This window comes from Thermobia domestica, chromosome 4 (assembly GCF_964235325.1).
Source record: "Thermobia domestica chromosome 4, izTheDome1.hap1.1, whole genome shotgun sequence".
NCBI classification, from domain to species: Eukaryota; Metazoa; Arthropoda; class Insecta; order Zygentoma; family Lepismatidae; genus Thermobia; species Thermobia domestica.
Genome location: NC_137457.1, coordinates 104,075,396 through 104,094,696, shown reverse-complemented (window position 1 = coordinate 104,094,696; position 19,301 = coordinate 104,075,396).

The following is a 19,301-nucleotide window of genomic DNA, read 5'->3' as shown; positions in this document are numbered from 1 at the left end:
GTGTTCCGTTTTGACCTAATTTATTCCCTTGGATGAGGTCCTATTACCTTATATGATTATATGGTCATGTATAGGGGCCCATTTCCTATCATAAGACATAGGTAGATTGATATACCCCGGGAGGGGTACCATAGCCAATCCCTTAAATTTTGGAATTTTTCCAATTTAAGCATTCGCTATCATAGTACATGACCTCAGTATGTATCATGATAAATTTGGGTGGTCCACATCGTTCCCTTTCATGGGTAAAAAAATTGCCAAAATATAAACATAAGCAATATGTTGTACCACGTGTTTGGTTTTTGGCCCAATTTATCCCGTTTGATGCGGTCTTATTACCGTATATGGTTATATGGTCATGTATATAGGTTCATTTCCTATCATAAGACATTGGTACATTGATGCACCCTTTAAAATTTGAGAGGGATATCTTGGCTCATTCACTCAGTTTTAGAAAATTGTTTAATATAAGCATTTGGTATCTTCGTACAGGTCTTCAGTATGTACCACTATAAATTTGGATGGTCCACATCGTTCCCTTTCATGGGTAAAGAACTACCAAAAATTAAAATTTCAGAGGTTATTGACCCCTATTTAATACGTTATATGGTTATTACCTTTATATGTTTATGTGCCCTTTTAAATTAGGGAATTTTCAAATAACAAAATTCGGTAAACGTTTTTCTAGGTTCCATTGGTGTTCCTCTTATGGCCAAATATTCAAAATTTAAAGGTTATTGACCGGCTTTATTATTGAATAACTACAGGATTTATTACTTTTTCATAAGACACAGGTGTATTTGTGTACCAATCTTAAATTTTGGGAGGGGTACATTTCTTATTGTCATATTAATAATTGGTAATTGTTCTTAAAATTGGATAGTATCTCATTCATTGTGTAAATCATTGTGATCACGTGATCAGTTATTGGCCTATGATGGGATTAGGAGTCCAGGACATTGGTATGTTTAAACTTTGTAGGATAATTTGAGAATTGTCAAATGAAATTGCGTCATTGGTTTCGATTATTACATACTATGGACCAAATATAAACGTAAGCAATACGATGTACTACGTGATTGACCTTGATGAGGTAGTGTACAGGGATACATAGCTAACCTTATTGAATCTTATGACTCATAGTCTTAAGGGAATACATGCTACAACACTGGCAAAGTTATTGTTGATGCAATTTGATTTGTTGATCACTATCTTTCGTGCAATCTGATTGGTTGCTGATTTTCAAATCTTTGCTGCATTCAGTTTTAAGTTTTGTTTAACATTTAAAGTTTTTGAAATTTTTGTTTGAAACTTTGGGTTGACATTTTTTCGCTTGATATTTTTAGTTTGAAAATTTTTGTTTCGAAGTTTTTTTTTTGAAATTTGTTTTGAAATTTTTGTTTCAATTTTTTTGTTTGAAACTGGTTTGAAATTTGTTTAGTTTGAAAAATTTGTTTCGAAATTTTTTTTAAAAAAATTTTTGTTTGAAATTTTTGTTTCAAAATTTTTTGTTTAAAATTTTTTGGTTTGAAATTTTTGTTTCAAAATATTGTTTGAAATTTTTGTTTCAAAATTTTTTGTTTGAAATTTTTTGTTTTGAAATTTTTGTTTCGAAATTTTTTGTTTGAAATTTTTGTTTCAAAGTTTGATTTGACATTTATAAAATTTGTGCACTCATTAGTAAAGAACCGGAACTGTTTAGAACAAAAAACCTTTGGCAACATTGTGGTGCAATAGTACACGTCAGAACATGATGATGCAACGTCATCAGTTTTGCACCATATATAAGTATCGTTCGAGTTAGTATTCATGATAACATCATCATGGCTACTTGTCTGCAGTTTCTAAACACATGTGATGTGATGAAATCATTTACCAAGATTACTGATTTAACACAGAATGTACCTTATAGAATCTTAGCTAGCCAAATGATACCTACAAAGTTTGGATTAAGAATCGTAGTGAAGCTTGAAAATGATAAGAATATAATTTTACCAGCAAGATATTTTCCCATGGAAGCATCAAAACAAGAACTGCTGCGTTTCGTAAAAACTGGATCTGTATCTTTATGTTACAAAGGATTCTTGGGTCGAAGTCATCAATTTGAATTTAGTACACAGCCAGATTCGTCAGAAATTGTGATGAAATCATGAATTCAAACGTCAGCACATTCCTTTGACGTCAGACATAGTTGTAAGAATTTGGTTGGTCAGCATGACGTCAGCAACTGTGATGAAACCATGAATTCAAACGTCAGCACATTTCTTTCCAATGACGTCAGCTGTAGTTCTATAAATCAACCAATACAGTCATCCCACGAAATCATTTGAGCAAGTGCTTTTCAGGAGGAAAGAGGTGTACTTCTAACGATAAAGAGTTCATCTTCGCAAGCTATTATCCAATAAATATATTTCAAACAAAACATGTGATGATTGGTATCAGTGCTAGAACATTTGGACCAGTGATTCGTTTGGGCAAAGCAGAACAATTTGGTGTATAACTGACCTGTGAAGAATGGCAAATATTATGTTCACGAATCGACCAAATGAACGATTATTTTCATGATGAGCTAAATGTGACCATAGTCAAATCATTAGGCTCAAATCATGAAGTGGTGATGCGTACAGTCCTTGAAGAGAAGATTGTGCTGTTACGTAAAAAGAGTACATACCATGTCCCTCGCAACATGGTGTATCTAACGCAAACGGAATGGAACAAATTCATCAGCGTATTTTAGTGTGTTAAACATGCAGTGGAAGTGTGCAACAAAACAAGTATATTCCTGAAAAAGTACTATTTTGAAAAATGTGTTATGCATATTGTACAACATCTATCTAGATATTGTGATGCTTGTCAACATCGTTCGTGGGTGCATACCTGTATTGATAAACAGTTTATTTGTGATCAAATGGACATTGAGTTTCCACCAATTGATATTGCAATAGACCTTAAAAGACTTCAACTGGAATTAAAATTATACGCTAAAGATAAACTAGTGCAAGAAGTTCAAAATACATTGTATCGACAATATCCAGATCATATATCTGGTATGGATGTATGTGGAGTGTAATAAAATGACCCATTTCAATGATTTGTGTTTTTTCATTTCAAGTACAACTCCTTATTCTGACGTGTACTATTGCACCACAATGTTGCCAGAGGTTTTTTGTTCTAAACAGTTCCGGTTCTTTACTAATGAGTGCACAAACTTTTAAAATGTCAAATCAAACTTTGAAACAAAAATTTCAAACAAAAAAATTCGAAACAAAAATTTCAAAGCCAAAAATTTCAAACAAAAAATTCTGAAACAAAAATTTCAAACAAAATTTTGAAACAAAAATTTCAAACCAAAAAATTTCAAACAAAAAGTTTTGAAACAAAAATTTCAAACAAATTTTTTTTAACAAAATATTGAGGTCATGTACTATGATAGCGAATGCTTAAATTCGAAAAATTCCAAAATTTAAGGATTGGCTATGGTACCCCTCCCGAGTATATCAATCTACCTATGTCTTATGATAGGAAATGGGCCCCTATACATGACCATATAATCATATAAGGTAATAGGACCTCATCCAAGGGAATAAATTAGGTCAAAACGAAACACGTGGTTGTACTAAAATTTGGCAATTTCCTACCTATACAAGGGAACGAGATGGACCACAAAAATTATATAGTAAAATATATTAGGGTCTTATACAATTATACCCAATGTTTAAATTGGGCAATTTCCAAAATTTAAGGGGTGGGCCAAGGTACCCCTCTCAAATTTTTAAAGGGGTGCACAAATGTACCTATGTCTTATAATAGGGAATAGACACTCATACATAACCATATAACCATATAAGGTAGTAGGACCTCATCCAAGAGGATAAATTGGTCCAAAGGACCAAACACGTGGTACAACGTATTGCTTACGCTTATATTTTGACAATTTTGTACCCCTAAAAGGGAACAAGGTGGACCACCCAAATTTATCATAATACATGTTATTGCCCGGTACTATAATACCAAGTGTTTAAATTGGTCAATTTCCAAAATTTAAGGGGTGGGCCAAGGTACCCCTCCCAAATTTTTGAAGGGGTGCACAAACGTACCTATATCTTATGAAAGGTAATAGCACCCTATACATAACCATATAACCATATAAGGTAATAGGACCTCATCCAAGAGGATAAATTGGGCCAAAAGACCAAACACGTGGTACAACGTATTGCTTACGTTTATATTTTGGCAATTTCTTACCCTAAAAGGGAACGAGGTGGACCACCCAAATTTATAATAATACATACTAGGGTCCAGTACTATAATACCAAATGTTTAAATTGGGCAATTTCCAAAAGTTCAGGGGTGGGCCAAGGTACCCCTCCCAAATTTTTAAAGGGGTGCACAAATGTACCCATATCTTATGAAAGGTAATGGACCCTTATATACGCCCATATAACCATATAGGATAATAACACCTCATCAACGGGGATAAATTAGGTCAAAAAATCCCGAAATTTGACTTTTTGGCAATTTTTACCCATAAAAGGGAACGACATACACCCCCAATACTGACTAAGGTATATACTATGGTCCTAGGCTAACACACCAAATTTTTAGATTTGGCAATTTCCAAAATTTAATTGGGATGGTCCTAGGTACCCCTGCCAAAATTTAGGGGGTGGCCATGGTACCCCTGCCAAAGTCTAAAAGGTGTGGTCCTAAGTACCCCTAGGTCATTGACCCCGGGCCACGTAACCCCAAAAGGGGCGCCGGGCACCCAAGGCGCAAAATTTTGGAGGCGGCGGCGCCCCCTAGGTCATTGACCCCGGGCCACGTAACCCGAAAAATGGGCGCCGGGCGCCCGTGGCCTAAAATTTTGGCGGCGGCGGCGGGCGCCACGCTCCAGCGGGCGGAAAAATTTGCCTCAAGTCATGCAATTACTACTACATTCGATATGCCTCGCCCCGTCTATCTTACTTGCGTTATTACTGTTGCAGAAGCGTTTAAATTTGCTTATTTTTCATATTTGTGATACTGTTGCGTCATTGGTTTGCAACACTGAACAGTAAGTTTGGTATTTTATTTTTTCTTTAAATGCAGATTTTAAATTTGTAACAACCTAACGTAGGGCTATTTTAAAAATGAGTTGACAACACTGTACACTGAGTGCTGATCTCTTTCTGGTCTTGTCGTTATCATGTTTGAACTTTATGAATGACGCACCCTATATATATATATATATATATATATATATATATATATATATATATATATATATATATATATATATATATTGTAGATGGATCCGATAAGTAATCAATATTTAATATCATTTTATTGTTATTGTTGTAAAAGTTAATCTCATTCAAAAACTGAATAACATAAAATTATGTTGTGTGTAATCAGAATTAGAAAAAGTAAACAATGCCATGCTGTAAGTAATTACGCATGATGTTTGTTATTGTTTATATGTCGTCTAGACATAATGTGTTAATAACGATGAAATGACAGAATTTAAGAAAAGAGCGTGTAAGCTCTATGTTGTTATAAAATATTTTATGTACTCAGCTTTGTTCACAAATACACATTTCGGGTATGACATAATATGCAGTTTAGCAGAAATGAATTGTCTGAGAATTTTGGACATGGCACAACAATCGAGAAATGAAAGTTTCTAACAGCTGTGACATTTTGACGTCATTCCAAAGTTGAGGGGACACATTCCATCGTCTGGAGGATGGAATAAAAACCTATTATTGGTTGGATTTAGGATCAGACGTAGATCATATCAGAAGTAGAGCGTTGGAAGTGCGAACATCCTAAGAAGAAGCTTCACGAGGTTCCACGATACCTCGGTCGCAGGTTCGAGACCAGCCGACATTCAGTTGTCGGGTGACAGCTGAATACCAGACAACGAGTTCCAGTTCATTCATCGTCCATGGTTCCATCAACAGTCTCAACAGGTATGTCATCGGCTGTGTTATGGCCTATGTTAAATTCTCAGAGGTTCATAGGTTCTGCGACTGAGAGTGTCATGTTATATCCAAAAGCATAAACATCACACAATACACTTTAAATTAATTAATCAGAATATATTTGATATTTAAAGATAATTGATTTCATTCTTTTGTTATTAACCTCTCGCTAAAACTATGGTTATTCCTGTCCATTCTGGATAATGGACAGAAGCGGCCGAACTGCATCAAATTAAGCATTTCGCCCACATTAACTTATAGACCCGATGCAGGGAGGTTGAAATGGTGGAGGCAGCCCTAGGTTCGATTTCCGGGAGGTCTAGCATCTTAAAGTCATAGATTACCCACCATTGAAATGGTGGAGGCGACCGTTGGTTCGATTTCCGGGAGGTCTAGCATTTTAAAGTTTTAGTTTCCCACCATTGAAATGGTGGAGGCGACCTTTCGTTCGACTTCCGGGAGGTTTAATATTTAGAAAAAATTCTTAGTAACCCACCATTGAAATGGTGGAGTGCTGGTGTTCAATCCCAATTTTGGGCCCCAGAAGTTAGATTTTCATCACATTTGTAAATTTAAACATTAGAGTGAAAAGTTAATAAGAAATAATCCCGCTCACCCACCCTCTAGAATAGTTAGAAAAATGTTGTCGTTATTAAATAACAACAGGATTCACTATCCTCTGTTAAAAGGAAATGGCAAGCCTGCGACGTTATTTACCAACACGAGGTTTTATTTATTAGACCAAGGGGTACTGCGACATTTCGTCGAGTACAATCCTACATTTGGTAGTAAAACAGAGAAGAAAATAACAGAAAACATAGTTGACAAAGTGTATACTAATTATTATGTCTTGGAATTTTCTGAAAAGAATTTCAGTATGGAAGACTTAGTAGAACTTGGAATGAGGCGTCATGTGCTCGCCACAATTTCGAACATATCAGAGACGTGTAGTGTATTGCATGGGGCAACGTTTTTCGTTATTAAAACGGAAGGTTATAGATATAAGATAAGTGCAATTTTTAAAGGTTGCAAACACCAGATTATGGTGAACCAGTGGTTGGAAATGTTTAAAGCTAGATTTGAATGTTCACAAGCCATCAGAATTGCGGAAGAAATTCCAACTATGGCAAAGTACGAAAAAGAAGCCAAGTTTATCATTGCAAATGATAAAACGGCGTTAGATGTAGCAGCGTTCGCTGAACTATTTATACAAAGAAATGTTGAGCTATTTCAATAGAGTGAAGTAGTAGTTATGTAAATTAGTAGTAATAAGTTTCAATAGTCATAGTTAGGATTAGTATTATTAGTAGACGTATATATTATTATGTAATAGTTTGGGAATTTTCGGTTATTATTATTATAGGTAAATATAGTTAGAAAAGTAAGAGTTAAGTTAGACATAAGTTACTATTGCTATAAATATGGGTCTTCGGTTATTAGTATATAGTTAAGTAAGCTAAGATAGAATAGAATTAAGTTAGGCTAGAAGAAAATAGGATTAAAAGATAAAGGAAATATAGGTAATAAATAAGCTAAAAGAATTATAAATAATGAGATAAATTAATGAATAAATAGAGATAATGATTTAAACGATAAAGAAATTAAGTGGATATATAGTTTTTTTTGATAAGTTATATTATTATTAGGTTATTTTAGTAATATTACCATGTTTACCTGCTTCTTATGTAAGTTAGCTTGAAATCACCTAAATCTCTTCTTCTTCACCTTCGTTTTTTCACAAATTGTTGATCAATAGCAAATATCTTGCGGCGAAAAATACTGCTTCCGTGATTTTCTAGATATTAAGTCGTTTAGAAAACACTTCCAAAAACACGAACAGCCTAACAGGCGTTTACTTCCAAATGTTTCTCACCATAACCTTCCTGAAAATGTCCCACAACCAGTTGTTTCAGCTGTGACTCCTGAAATTGGTGTACAGAGTGTTCTAAATTTTAACGTAGAAACTTATGATTGATCAACAAATGATCAGCCTCTCCCAGGTTTCGATGTAGAAGTTTATGGAAGAACAGTTGGAAAAGACGTCATGCAGTTCTTGTCAAACTTGTATAGCAGGCCAGGTGACTCCTGGAATTGGTGTACACGGTGTTCTAAATTTTAATGTAGAAACTTATGAGGGATCAACCAATCATCAGCCTCTCCCAGATTGCGATGTAGAAGTTTATGAAAGAACAGTTGGAAAACACGTCATGCAGTTCTTGTCAAACTTGTATAGCAGGCCAGATATAACAAGAGTACGTATACAGAAAATTGTTGATTACATACAGAATTTTTTTGGTTGTGGATTGATGGATATTCTGAAGGAAAATATATTACAGAAACTGCAGCCTTTGCATTTACTCTACATACATGAAATTCACAAGATGTTCGATGTAATTTCAAACCCATTTCGTAATTTATCCATAGATCATATGCGCTTAAAAGCATTTGAAGCAACAGGTTACTCCATTCCTGCAAATGACGTCATCGTTGGACGAAAGCTGGTATCCATAAAAAAAATGGAAGATAACTATGAACACTATTGCGATCATGGCGAAATTCATTCCTATGAGAGCAGCTTTGAAACAATTTTTAGAATTTTGAAACCTTTTGCAAACAATTTTAAAATACAGAGAATTTTTGCTTACATGATAGTGATGTGTTGTTTAACTGTATTCAAGGGAAACATTGGAGAAATAAGCGTATATGTCTTCTGATAAAATAATTTTATCGCTGCTTTTGTATTACGATGACTTCGAGGTTAATTATCCCTCAGGTGGTCATGCAGGAACGAGAAAGGTGGGATCCATTTATTACACTATTGGCTGCGTACCTCCACAATTTTCCGCACAGCTTCAAAACATATTTGTATGTCTTCTATTTCATACATGAGATAGACGACATTTCGGAGAAGAAGTCACTGTGTCAAGTCCTGCTAAATGAACTGAAATTTCTTGAAGAAGGCGGCTTATGTGTAGAATATATGGATGGAGATTTCAATATTTATTTCCAATTGATTGGGATACTTGGAGATAATTTGGGCATACATTCATTATTATGGTTTACAGAGTTTTTATCATCTAAGTTTGCTTGCAGATTTTGTACAGTTTCGAAAGACGTGGCACCAGTTTAGACTTCGGAAGATCATTCTAAATTACGGAATAGAGAAATTTACAATATTCAAATTTCTTTGACAGATGCTTCCAAAACGGGTATTAAGGAAAAGTGTATATGGAACATGTTGCCTGCAGTTCATGTTACAGAAAATTATATCGTTGATGTTATACATGCTTTATTGGAAGGGTTCAGAATCTGTTGGATCTGATACACATTATCGCATACCACATAATACAAACTGAGGCGTATGTTTATCACTGGAAAGTGTGTGGAATTATGCTCCAACAAATTGTAGGAAACTGGCCAATGGAAAGTGTTATGTTACTATTCCATTACAGTTAATTGATACTACTACGATAACATATACAAGATGGTTTAAATTACCATAAATCGTTCTGTTTTAAATGAAACAAGGAATTATACAAGGTGTAAATTTATTCAGGGATATAAATGTAGGGACGTGATTCCTCATACCAAAATTTAAAAAAAAATGTTCATGTGGACCTGTGATCAAAAGTGCATAGTTTCGGAGTTATAGGCAGTCGAAATCACGAAACAATGAAGTTTGAAGATCAATCGCCTCACTACTATGGAATCGATCGTAGTCAGTCAAGTCATACTTAGGAACTAGTATGTACTATATCCAAGTATCCATGTTTCAGAACTCTGCAGCACTTGCATATTTATAGAGGCACTTAGTGAGTACTCCAAATTTTCTGATTATTTCCCAACTGCTTCTATAAGAATTTATGTGCAAGTTCTGAAACATCGATATTTGGATAGCACATCACCTAGTTCCCAAGTGATGTCTAACTCGACTACGATCGGTCCCGTAGTAGTGAAGATATGGACCTTTAAATTTCTTTTTTTAACGTTTTCGGCAGCCTATTACTCCGAAACTATGCACTTTAGTCCACGGGTCGATATGGACTTTTTCTTATTTTTATATGTCGAATCACCTCACAAATCCATTCCCTGAATTTATTGACACCCTGTATAAAATATAATGGTATATAAATTCTTATTATAAAGATTATTTTGTTTCAAGACAAATGTTTCGCATATACAATGTACAGGGTGGCCTAAAAGTAGGTATACACCCCTGCGTTGACCTAGTAACAGGAAAGAAAAAAGTATGTGCATATGGACATTATATTCTAGTTTATGGGTTTATTTACTTAGGCTGTTCCGAGCTTAAGGCGTAAGTAAAAAGACATTAAGAATAAATAATAAAGAAAGTAAGTGTACCTGATGGATAAAGGTAAGAAATAATATAAAAAGCACTATGGAACTGTGTACCTATTAATACTTTTGGGCTACCCTATATATGATATTTATATTAAGCTGTAATTTAATATAAAATATATTGGCTTAGTTATGAAGGAGTAAATACAATTATATAAATTCTGTTTTTGTGCGTTCATTAGCCATTACTTACTTTTGGAAAAGAACTAGGAATTACGATACATAACATATTCCTGTATGTAAAGTTGATATACAGTACATAGCAATCTTTCTTCATGTTCTTTTGTTTAATAACTTCTGATGGATTGTAGTAATTTTCATTTATGTATAGGAGACGAATCTTTTTACAAATTTTTCGTTACAAGATTTCTGGTAACTTCCTCTGGGGTTCTGTTTGCTTAACATCAGTTATCTTACTACATATTATTACGGGAATCCAACCCTGGTCTCTGAGTTTCCATATAGAATGCGAATTTCATTACCTCCAAAGCGTGAAAAAATAAACAACTGGTTCGAGAATTGAACCCAGGTCTCCAAAAGCCACCAAGTTTTTCAGTCTACTCGTCTACTTTTCTTATCCCTCTAATGTGATTGAATTCGTACAGTGATTGGTAGGTTAAAAAGTTAGCTACTTTCTCTATTATTATCTAAAAGCTCTGTTATTCAATCAGTATAATAATACTGAATAATATCAAGTATTTTTTTCTATCAATGTAACAGGAAAGGAAAAAGTATGTGCATATGGACATTATATTTATAGGAGAATAGGTATGCTTTCAATATTCTTTTCTAGAAGTTCTTTCAGTTTACAGTCATGTACAAAAGATCTTGAACATCCATTCATCTTCTAAAGGCCCTATATTATTAGTAAAGAAAGTCGTACATTGCTAGTTCATGTGGGTTTTTTAATGCGAAGCTATTAACCAAACATTGTAACGGTATGGATTGGCATGAATTTTTAAACCAGCCCTCGTATTATTCCAACATCAATTCTTGGAAATGAAATGCGACTAATCAACAGTTGGGGAAGAACAATGTGTAGGAATTTCTCACCCAAAAGGTACCTCACATTTCCAGACACTCTTACTTCCTCCCGTCAGTCCATATTAAGAAGAAAAATTTAGCTACCCTCGAAAGAAACGCCCACGCAGTGAACTCTCATGATGATGATAGATTTTTACGTGACAATGTAGGAATCACCAAAAATCGTCAGTTCCATAACTTATTGGAATAATCAGTGTTTTTAGTGTGATTTCTATGAACTTATGAACTATTCATTATATATTATTAACATTGTAATAATGTAAAAACTTAATGTTCTCTACGAACTATATTTTAGTTTAGTCAGTGTATTCTTGCGCTGTGAACTGGCAACGATGGCACGCCGGAAGAGAAGGTGTGTGTTTTCCTAGCCTCCATGTGAAGTACAAGGTACCAAGTTTCTGTCTTCACTTAAAGTATAGACATACGTAAAGTTTCGGTGTCTGGCTTCCAAAATAATGTGAAGTAGTTTGTGGAACACAGCGTTCGAATTTAAACAGACAAATTAGTGTCTTTTCACGTACTAGTGAGTGATGAAAACCACATAATCATGCTGCTCCAATTCACAGGTCGCAGTGTCGAAGAGAGCGTCAACACCTACAAAACAAGACAAACGCAAAGATACCAGCTCTCGAACATGGGAAACGCTGACATAAAGTGAAGCATTTTGTATAGTTTATAAATTGTGTGATCTCAAGTTCTGTTATAAGTTTCACAAAATATTTATAATGGCATAACTACCAATATTAGTAGTTTGTAACTCTGTTGTGTGAGGAATGCATTTTCATCTCATATTCATGGTCGACTTTTGAATGAACGAACGCAGAGAGGAGTGTCACTGTGAGCCGTACCATGAGAATTTCAAACCACCTTATCTTCATATAGTGATGAAGTGAAGTGCCGGCAGTAAACTGCGTAGCCATCAACCGATTCATTATTTTCGTTCGGTCAAAATTTCGCGTATTATTTCGTTTGCGTATCGGTCCGTACATCGTAGTGATTGGGCCATCTTTTCGTTTAAGTAAAATATTATCCACAATGTGTAAATATTATTGTTTTTGAATCATATGTAATACGTACAGTGAAATTTAAATGATAATATAGTGCTAATGTGAAATTCTTGTTATCATTTCTATAAATGATGATAGTGTTAATCAAATGTGTTTAATGAGTCGTATTTTCTTTTAGCGCTTCAAATGTGTATAAGTTAAAGTGTATGCGGCATAAAGTGTTTATCAACAGGTAAGGTATTTCTAAACAGTGGAGAACAAACATTACTTTCGTCTCCCACTATCCATCTGGCGTAAATCATGTATTGCTGTCCCACTTTGTATTCTCTTAGAGCCAGCGAGCAGCATATCTTGGAGCTGACGCAACAGTGATGGTGGGTATACGGCTCATGCCTCTGATGTTTAACGCCCGAATCCCAGGACCGTGGGAGTGAGACTATTTGTTTACTTACCAGTTCCTTATTGGATCTATCAGTCTTTGACAAATGAATGATGTTAGGAAAGACTCCAAAAAAGATCCAAGGTTCAAATCCCAATATTATTATATCTGGCTTTCGTTACGTAAACAAACTCCTTTCATATGTGACGTACCGAACAAAGACAGATGTTTTAGTGGGGAGAAAGCGAATTTTTGAACTTCACTCTTTTGTATTCAATGCCCATGTAAGGATTTTGTGTTGTGTTTTGTAGTATAATATTTTACAATGTCAACTAACGAAATGGAAACACTGCTTGAAGCAGTACAAAAATTGTCCGCAGATTTAGCTAACACTAACTAAGTGATAAAAGATAATCATAATGAGTTAGTCAAACAAGGTAATAGTGTAAAAGCAGAAATTATAGAGTTACGTGAAAAACATGAATTTTCAACTCAGGAACTTACGAATGGTACACAGAGAGTAGAAGCTGAGTGCAATGCCTTTAAAGTAGAAATTAAAGTTGAAATCGAAAATTTGAAACATGAAGTTAGGGATTTTAAGGCAGAAGTAAATGATCGTTTCAATGAAATGAAAATTCAAACGAACAATCAGCTGATCGAGACACGTAATGAGTTTTCATTAGCTATCCAGCAGGTTGAAGCCCAAAGTTGTAGTTCACTAACTCAAATGAAGCATGATTTTCAACAGATTTCTAACACGTATGAGTGCAAAATCGTAGATCTTGAGGAGAAAATACGTAGCAATCGAAATTCATTGGTAGACATTGAAAGTAAAATTCAAGCTCACCAGGCACAGGTAGTCCAGTGCATGCAAAAGGTAACTCTAAATGAAAGTAGTGTAAACAATTGCGGCATGGAAGTTGATCGAATTGATCAATCGTTACTTTTTCTCAAAAATACAGTAGATCGTTGTAACAACATTGTAGTAGAATTAACAAATGATAGGGAAAAAGAATCAAAACAGTATGTTCACATCCAGAGTACTGTTTTGGAGGTTAAAAATGAAATTGGTAACCTCAAACAAGAACTGCAAATGTTACAAGCTCAACTAACCTTGACGCAAAAACAAATTCTGAACTAGCATGTGGAATCTAGACCCAGTAGCATTGCTAATACTCATAGTGTAACTAATTCACTATACAGTAGTGTAGCTAACACCTCATCAACTCGAAGTTCCACTAGTCGTAGTAGCAGTAGCGGCACTAACACAAGTTATGAAGCTAATAGTAAATCAAAATCTAAAAGCAAAAACCGTAGTCGCATTCATCACAGAAAACTAGTTCAGATTACGAATGCTAGGCCCATTAAGCGTAGTGATATTGAATCGTTTGAAAAGTTCTTAGGACATGAAAGCGAAATCACAGCTTCAAACTTCTTGGAATTGTTTGAGAAAAATGTTAAATTAATGCAAATTCCTGAAGAGCAATATTTAGATATTTTAGATTTTTTGATGCAAGGATCTTCCAAATCTTGGTTCCTTACTCGTAAACCTGACTTTAAATCATATAGTGATTTTGTTCGTGCTTTCAAGCAACAGTTCGAATCTCCACAAGTCGTAGCTGGTAAGATGTCAGTATTGCAATCCAAAAGGTATGACCCTAAAGTCGACGGTACGGTTTACCAATTCGTAGCGGATCGCTACCATAAGATTCGAGAACTGAATGAAAACGTTAGTGAAGCTTTTATCTTGAATACAATTAAATTGTTATTGCCTAATTACTTTCAGAAACAATTGGTTTTGTTACCATCCTTAGATTTACAAAGTATGTTAAATGTTGTTCAAAATCTGGAAACATTGTCGAAAAACAATGACAACTTTAGAATAAATAGTGGATTTCTTAAGAAACAGATTCGTGTAAATCAGGTTAATGTCCAAGAAAATGAAAGTAATGAACATAATTTTAGAGAATCACAACATCAAAGCAAAAATAAAGGTAAAAAGCAACCCCACAGCAAAGGTAAAAATCAACATTTTAAGAATAAGAATAAACCTAGGAACGTTCATTCTCAGCGTAACCCTGAAAACGATAATCAGTACGATAGCCAAGAAGCTATACATTATACTGAGACTAGGCGCGCTGATAATGGTGGGCATACGCCTCAACCATTTCCAACTTTTCATCCTGGTAACCAACCACCTTTTATTTCAAATTTTAATCAATCTCGTACCTTCCCTCCTCCTACATCATCAGGTAATCAGAGTAGACAAACACCGTTAAACTAGAAACGCTCTGCCGAGAGAGTGCTTCTGGTAGAGCTTATGAAAACTTTAGTAATAGTCACGATTTTAGTAATGAAGATGCACTCACCCCAATTCTTCCTGTGGAATATGTAACGTTGAGTAAAAACATTAATAATGTTGTTAAATGGGACTTAGATATTTCTGAAGATGAAATAGAAATTGATGAAAATGTAAGTAAGGGTAATAACACTCGCACTGCAGAAATTTATTGTAAAGTATTAGATACTCAGTTGAAAGCATTGTGCGATACAGGGGCATCAGCATCCCTTATCAGTTTTGATGCATGGAAACGTATTTCTTCCGTAATTTCACATCCGCAGTTAAAACCTGCACCACATATTCTCTTGGTAGATTATTCTGGTAAAAGAAAAAAGCAGGTTAAGGGTGAAGTAAATATTTGTGTGGAAATAGAACACTTGATGTTCGACATAAGAGTTCTGGTAGTAGATGAATTAAACACAGAGTGCTTGTTAGGTCGCAATTTCCTCACAATCGCCCATGCGATGATAGATTTTTCGAAAAACGTAATTAGTTTTTCTGACGGAAAAAACATTATTGTTGTTCCTATGCTCATTGAAAAATCTCATAGCAAAGAAAATAGTTGTTGCCAACCTAAGAAGATTTTGACTTATGCTGATCGAATAAATAAACCTGTTGATACTGAGTTAGGTATTTCTGTAGAAAATAATAACTTGTCAGATGACAGTTCAGAGTTCGAACCCAGTCATGACTATACATCTTCAGCATGTCCTGTAATTAATAGTTTGGTTTCACAAAAAGGTAAATTAGAACAAGAGTGGATCCGTGTTTTATATGAACGAGATAAGGCGTATTCACAGTTGAGAAAAGAGTCGAAAGATTTTCGAATAAAAGATCTTAACATAAATCAAGCAGTAGAAGAAAATTTTTTACTCGAATATTATGGTTTACAAATGTCAGAGATTGATAATGAGATTCAAAACGCTCATGGTAATAGCCAAAGTAAACAGGAAAGTTGTGGGGATAAGGTATCAAGTGATAATGTTATTTTTGAAAATGTGTGTGCTGTAGCAACAATAAACGAAATTAGGGAAAAGGTACATGAATGTGATCATTTAAGTAATGAGGAAAAACAGCAATTATTTGATTTGTTGGTAAAACACCGTGATATATTCACAGATTATCCAGGCAGGTGTAATTTATATGAATATTCCATAGACGTTGACACTACTAACCCCATAGTAAAACGGCAATATACGTTACCCTACCATTTTAAAGAAAGCATTGACAAGCAAATCGATGAATGGTTAAAAGTAGGTGTCATTGAACCAGCAGTGTCGATACATAGCCACCCAATTTTCTATGTACCTAAGAAAAACACCACTAAACCTAGAGTCGTAGTTGATCTGACTGAGCTCAATAAGCATGTTAAATTAAAACAATTGAAAGTAAACCGAATTGATGATTTATTGTTGAAATTTCAAGGTGCTAAATTTGTAAGTTCAATTGACCTCGTGTCATCGTATTCACAAATTCCTGTGTCTGAGGAATCTCGTGATTTTATTGCCTTCTCTTGGAACGGTCATATGTACAGATTTACTGTTATCCCATTTGGATACATAAATGGTTCTGTTGCTCTCATAGATGCATTACAGAAGGTGCTAGGTTATGCATTGTATAATAAACTTGTTTCATATATTGACGATTTAAGTATTCCAACCTTTTCTTTTGAAGAACAATTACATTTATTAGATCACTTATTTACTAAGCTGAGTGAAGCTAACATGACTGTTAACCTTTCAAAATCTTCATTTTGTAAGACTAGTTTTAATTTTTTGGGTTTTGTCGTAACACCTGAAGGTATTTGTAAAGATCCTTCTTACGTAGAAGTTATTCGCCAACTACCCCGTCCAACCAATATAAAACAATTGCAACGAGTTTTAGGCCTTTTCGAATGGTGTTCTAAATTTGTACACAAGTTTGCTGAACTAGCTGTTCCTTTATTTGAACTCATCCAGAAAGGGAAAAAATGGATTTGGACTCCAGAATGTGAACATAGTTTTCAGTCTCTTAAAGACAGTTTGGTTCAAGATGTACTACTTACTCACCCAAAACTTGATTCCAATTTTTCATTGATCACCGACAGTTCACAAGTGGCCGTGGCTGGCATACTTTTCCAAGAAATTGATGGTAAACGTAACATTATTGGCTTCTGTAGTAAAACTTTAAATAAAGCGCAGCGTGCGTATACTACAACTGAACAAGAGGCGTTAGCAATAGTGATTTCTATTCGTAAATGGGGACATTTACTGTATGGTAAAAATGTTAAAGTGTATACTGACCATAACTCTTTAGTGTACTTACATAAGATTAGAAATTGGAATTCTCGTTTAGCTCGTTGGAGTCTTGAATTACAAAGTTTTGATTTGGAAATTGTTCATATTCGTGGAATTGACAATAAAGCCAGTGACGCCTTGTCACGTATAGTTTTAGCTCCTAAAACTGAAACTCATACGGTGAATAACCTCGAAGTGCTACCGTCATTTTTCGGAAATATGACTATACAGGAACTGGTCGAAAAACAACGTGAACGTACAGAATATGATTCAATAATGAAATTTCTTCAAAATCCTAACGACCCATACTCTAAGGTGAAAAACCGAAATCTTGAAAATTTTTATAAACTTGACAATGGTGTACTTTTGAACAGAAATTTCCATTTCCCAAACTCTTGGAGAATTTGTATTCCACCTTCATTAGTTCGTACTGTTGTTGAACACATGCATTGTCAACGAGGTCACTTCGGAATTGAAAAAACATTTGGTTTTGTAAATGAAATTTGTTACTGGAAATCCATGAGAAAAGATATCAGCAATTTTATCAATGATTGTATTGTATGTAAAGAAACGAAAGTAGAAACATCACCTCCGGCTAGACCAATGGAAAGTATTACTGTTAATGGTCCTCGTGTACTCGTTTCAATCGATATTTTAGGACCATACGTTTCTTCTTCCTCAGGTTATAAATATGCATTGTCAATTTTAGACGTTTTCACTAGATATTACACTTTGTATCCTATGCGAAATGCTACCACCAAATGTGTTTTACGTTGTTTAGAATCATTGTATTTTTTGCATTTAGGCATTTCTAGTGCTATTTTGGTTGATAATGGTAGCTGTTTTATTTCTCGAAAATTCAAAGAAAAAATGTCAGAATATGGAATCAAAATACATTACGTAACACCATATCACGCTTCTTCTAACCCAGTTGAACGAATCCATCGTGAGACTAATCGACTATTTAAATTGTTTTGTAGTGAAGATCACACTGCTTGGGAAAAATTCATTCCTCAAATTGTAATTTTGTTAAATTATTCAATCTCAAGTAGTTTAGGTGTAAGCCCCGCCAGCTTGCATTTGAATGTAAAACCCTCTGAATCAGTATTTAAACATTTTGGTATTGTGGTTACTGAAAAGGACACAGATGAATATGTTTTGTGGGATAACAAATTAGTTATGGCAGATCTGAAAAGAACTGAAATAATTCGTAAAAGAAATGTTAAGCATAACCTGAATCAAAAAAATAAATATAAGGTAAAAGAAAATGATTTAGTTTTCTTGAAGCAAACGAATTTGAGTTCAGCCATAGACAAAAGAATTTCAAAATTTCTTTCTCTGTACAAAGGTCCCCTATTGTGTTCTAAAAAGGTCTCAGAAAAGGTTTTTGAGTTAACGGATCCACTCACTGGTAAATGTTTAGGATTACATTCAGTTGACAGATTAAAAGTTTGGAAACCTACTAAAGAAACAAAGAGTATTTGGCTTAATTTAGCTACTAAACACTGTGGAACCAAAAGTGATGAAATCCTAAAAGAACAGAGTAAAAGCTCAGAGTTGAATAGTTGTATTGAAGAAGTAACCTATGATTCTATCAATGCTGTAAAGGTAAACCTTTCAAACCAATGTGATTCCAAAATTAACTCCAATAGAATTGGTAAAATTCTTGATGAAATTTTAGAATTAGATTCATATTTAAAATATCTCACTGAATCATCATGGTGTAACGTACATAACTTAGAGTTTGCATTGACAAATTTTATTAATCCTCTCGTTTTGTTTAATTAGCATTCTGGTAAGATCACAGTGATCAACTTAGGATGACTGACTCCTACTGATGTGGTGGGCTACCGCAGCCTTGTTTTCCAACTAAACACGCCTACGTGGTGAACCACTGAGTCACAAGCGGAAGAATTAAAAAAAATTAAAATT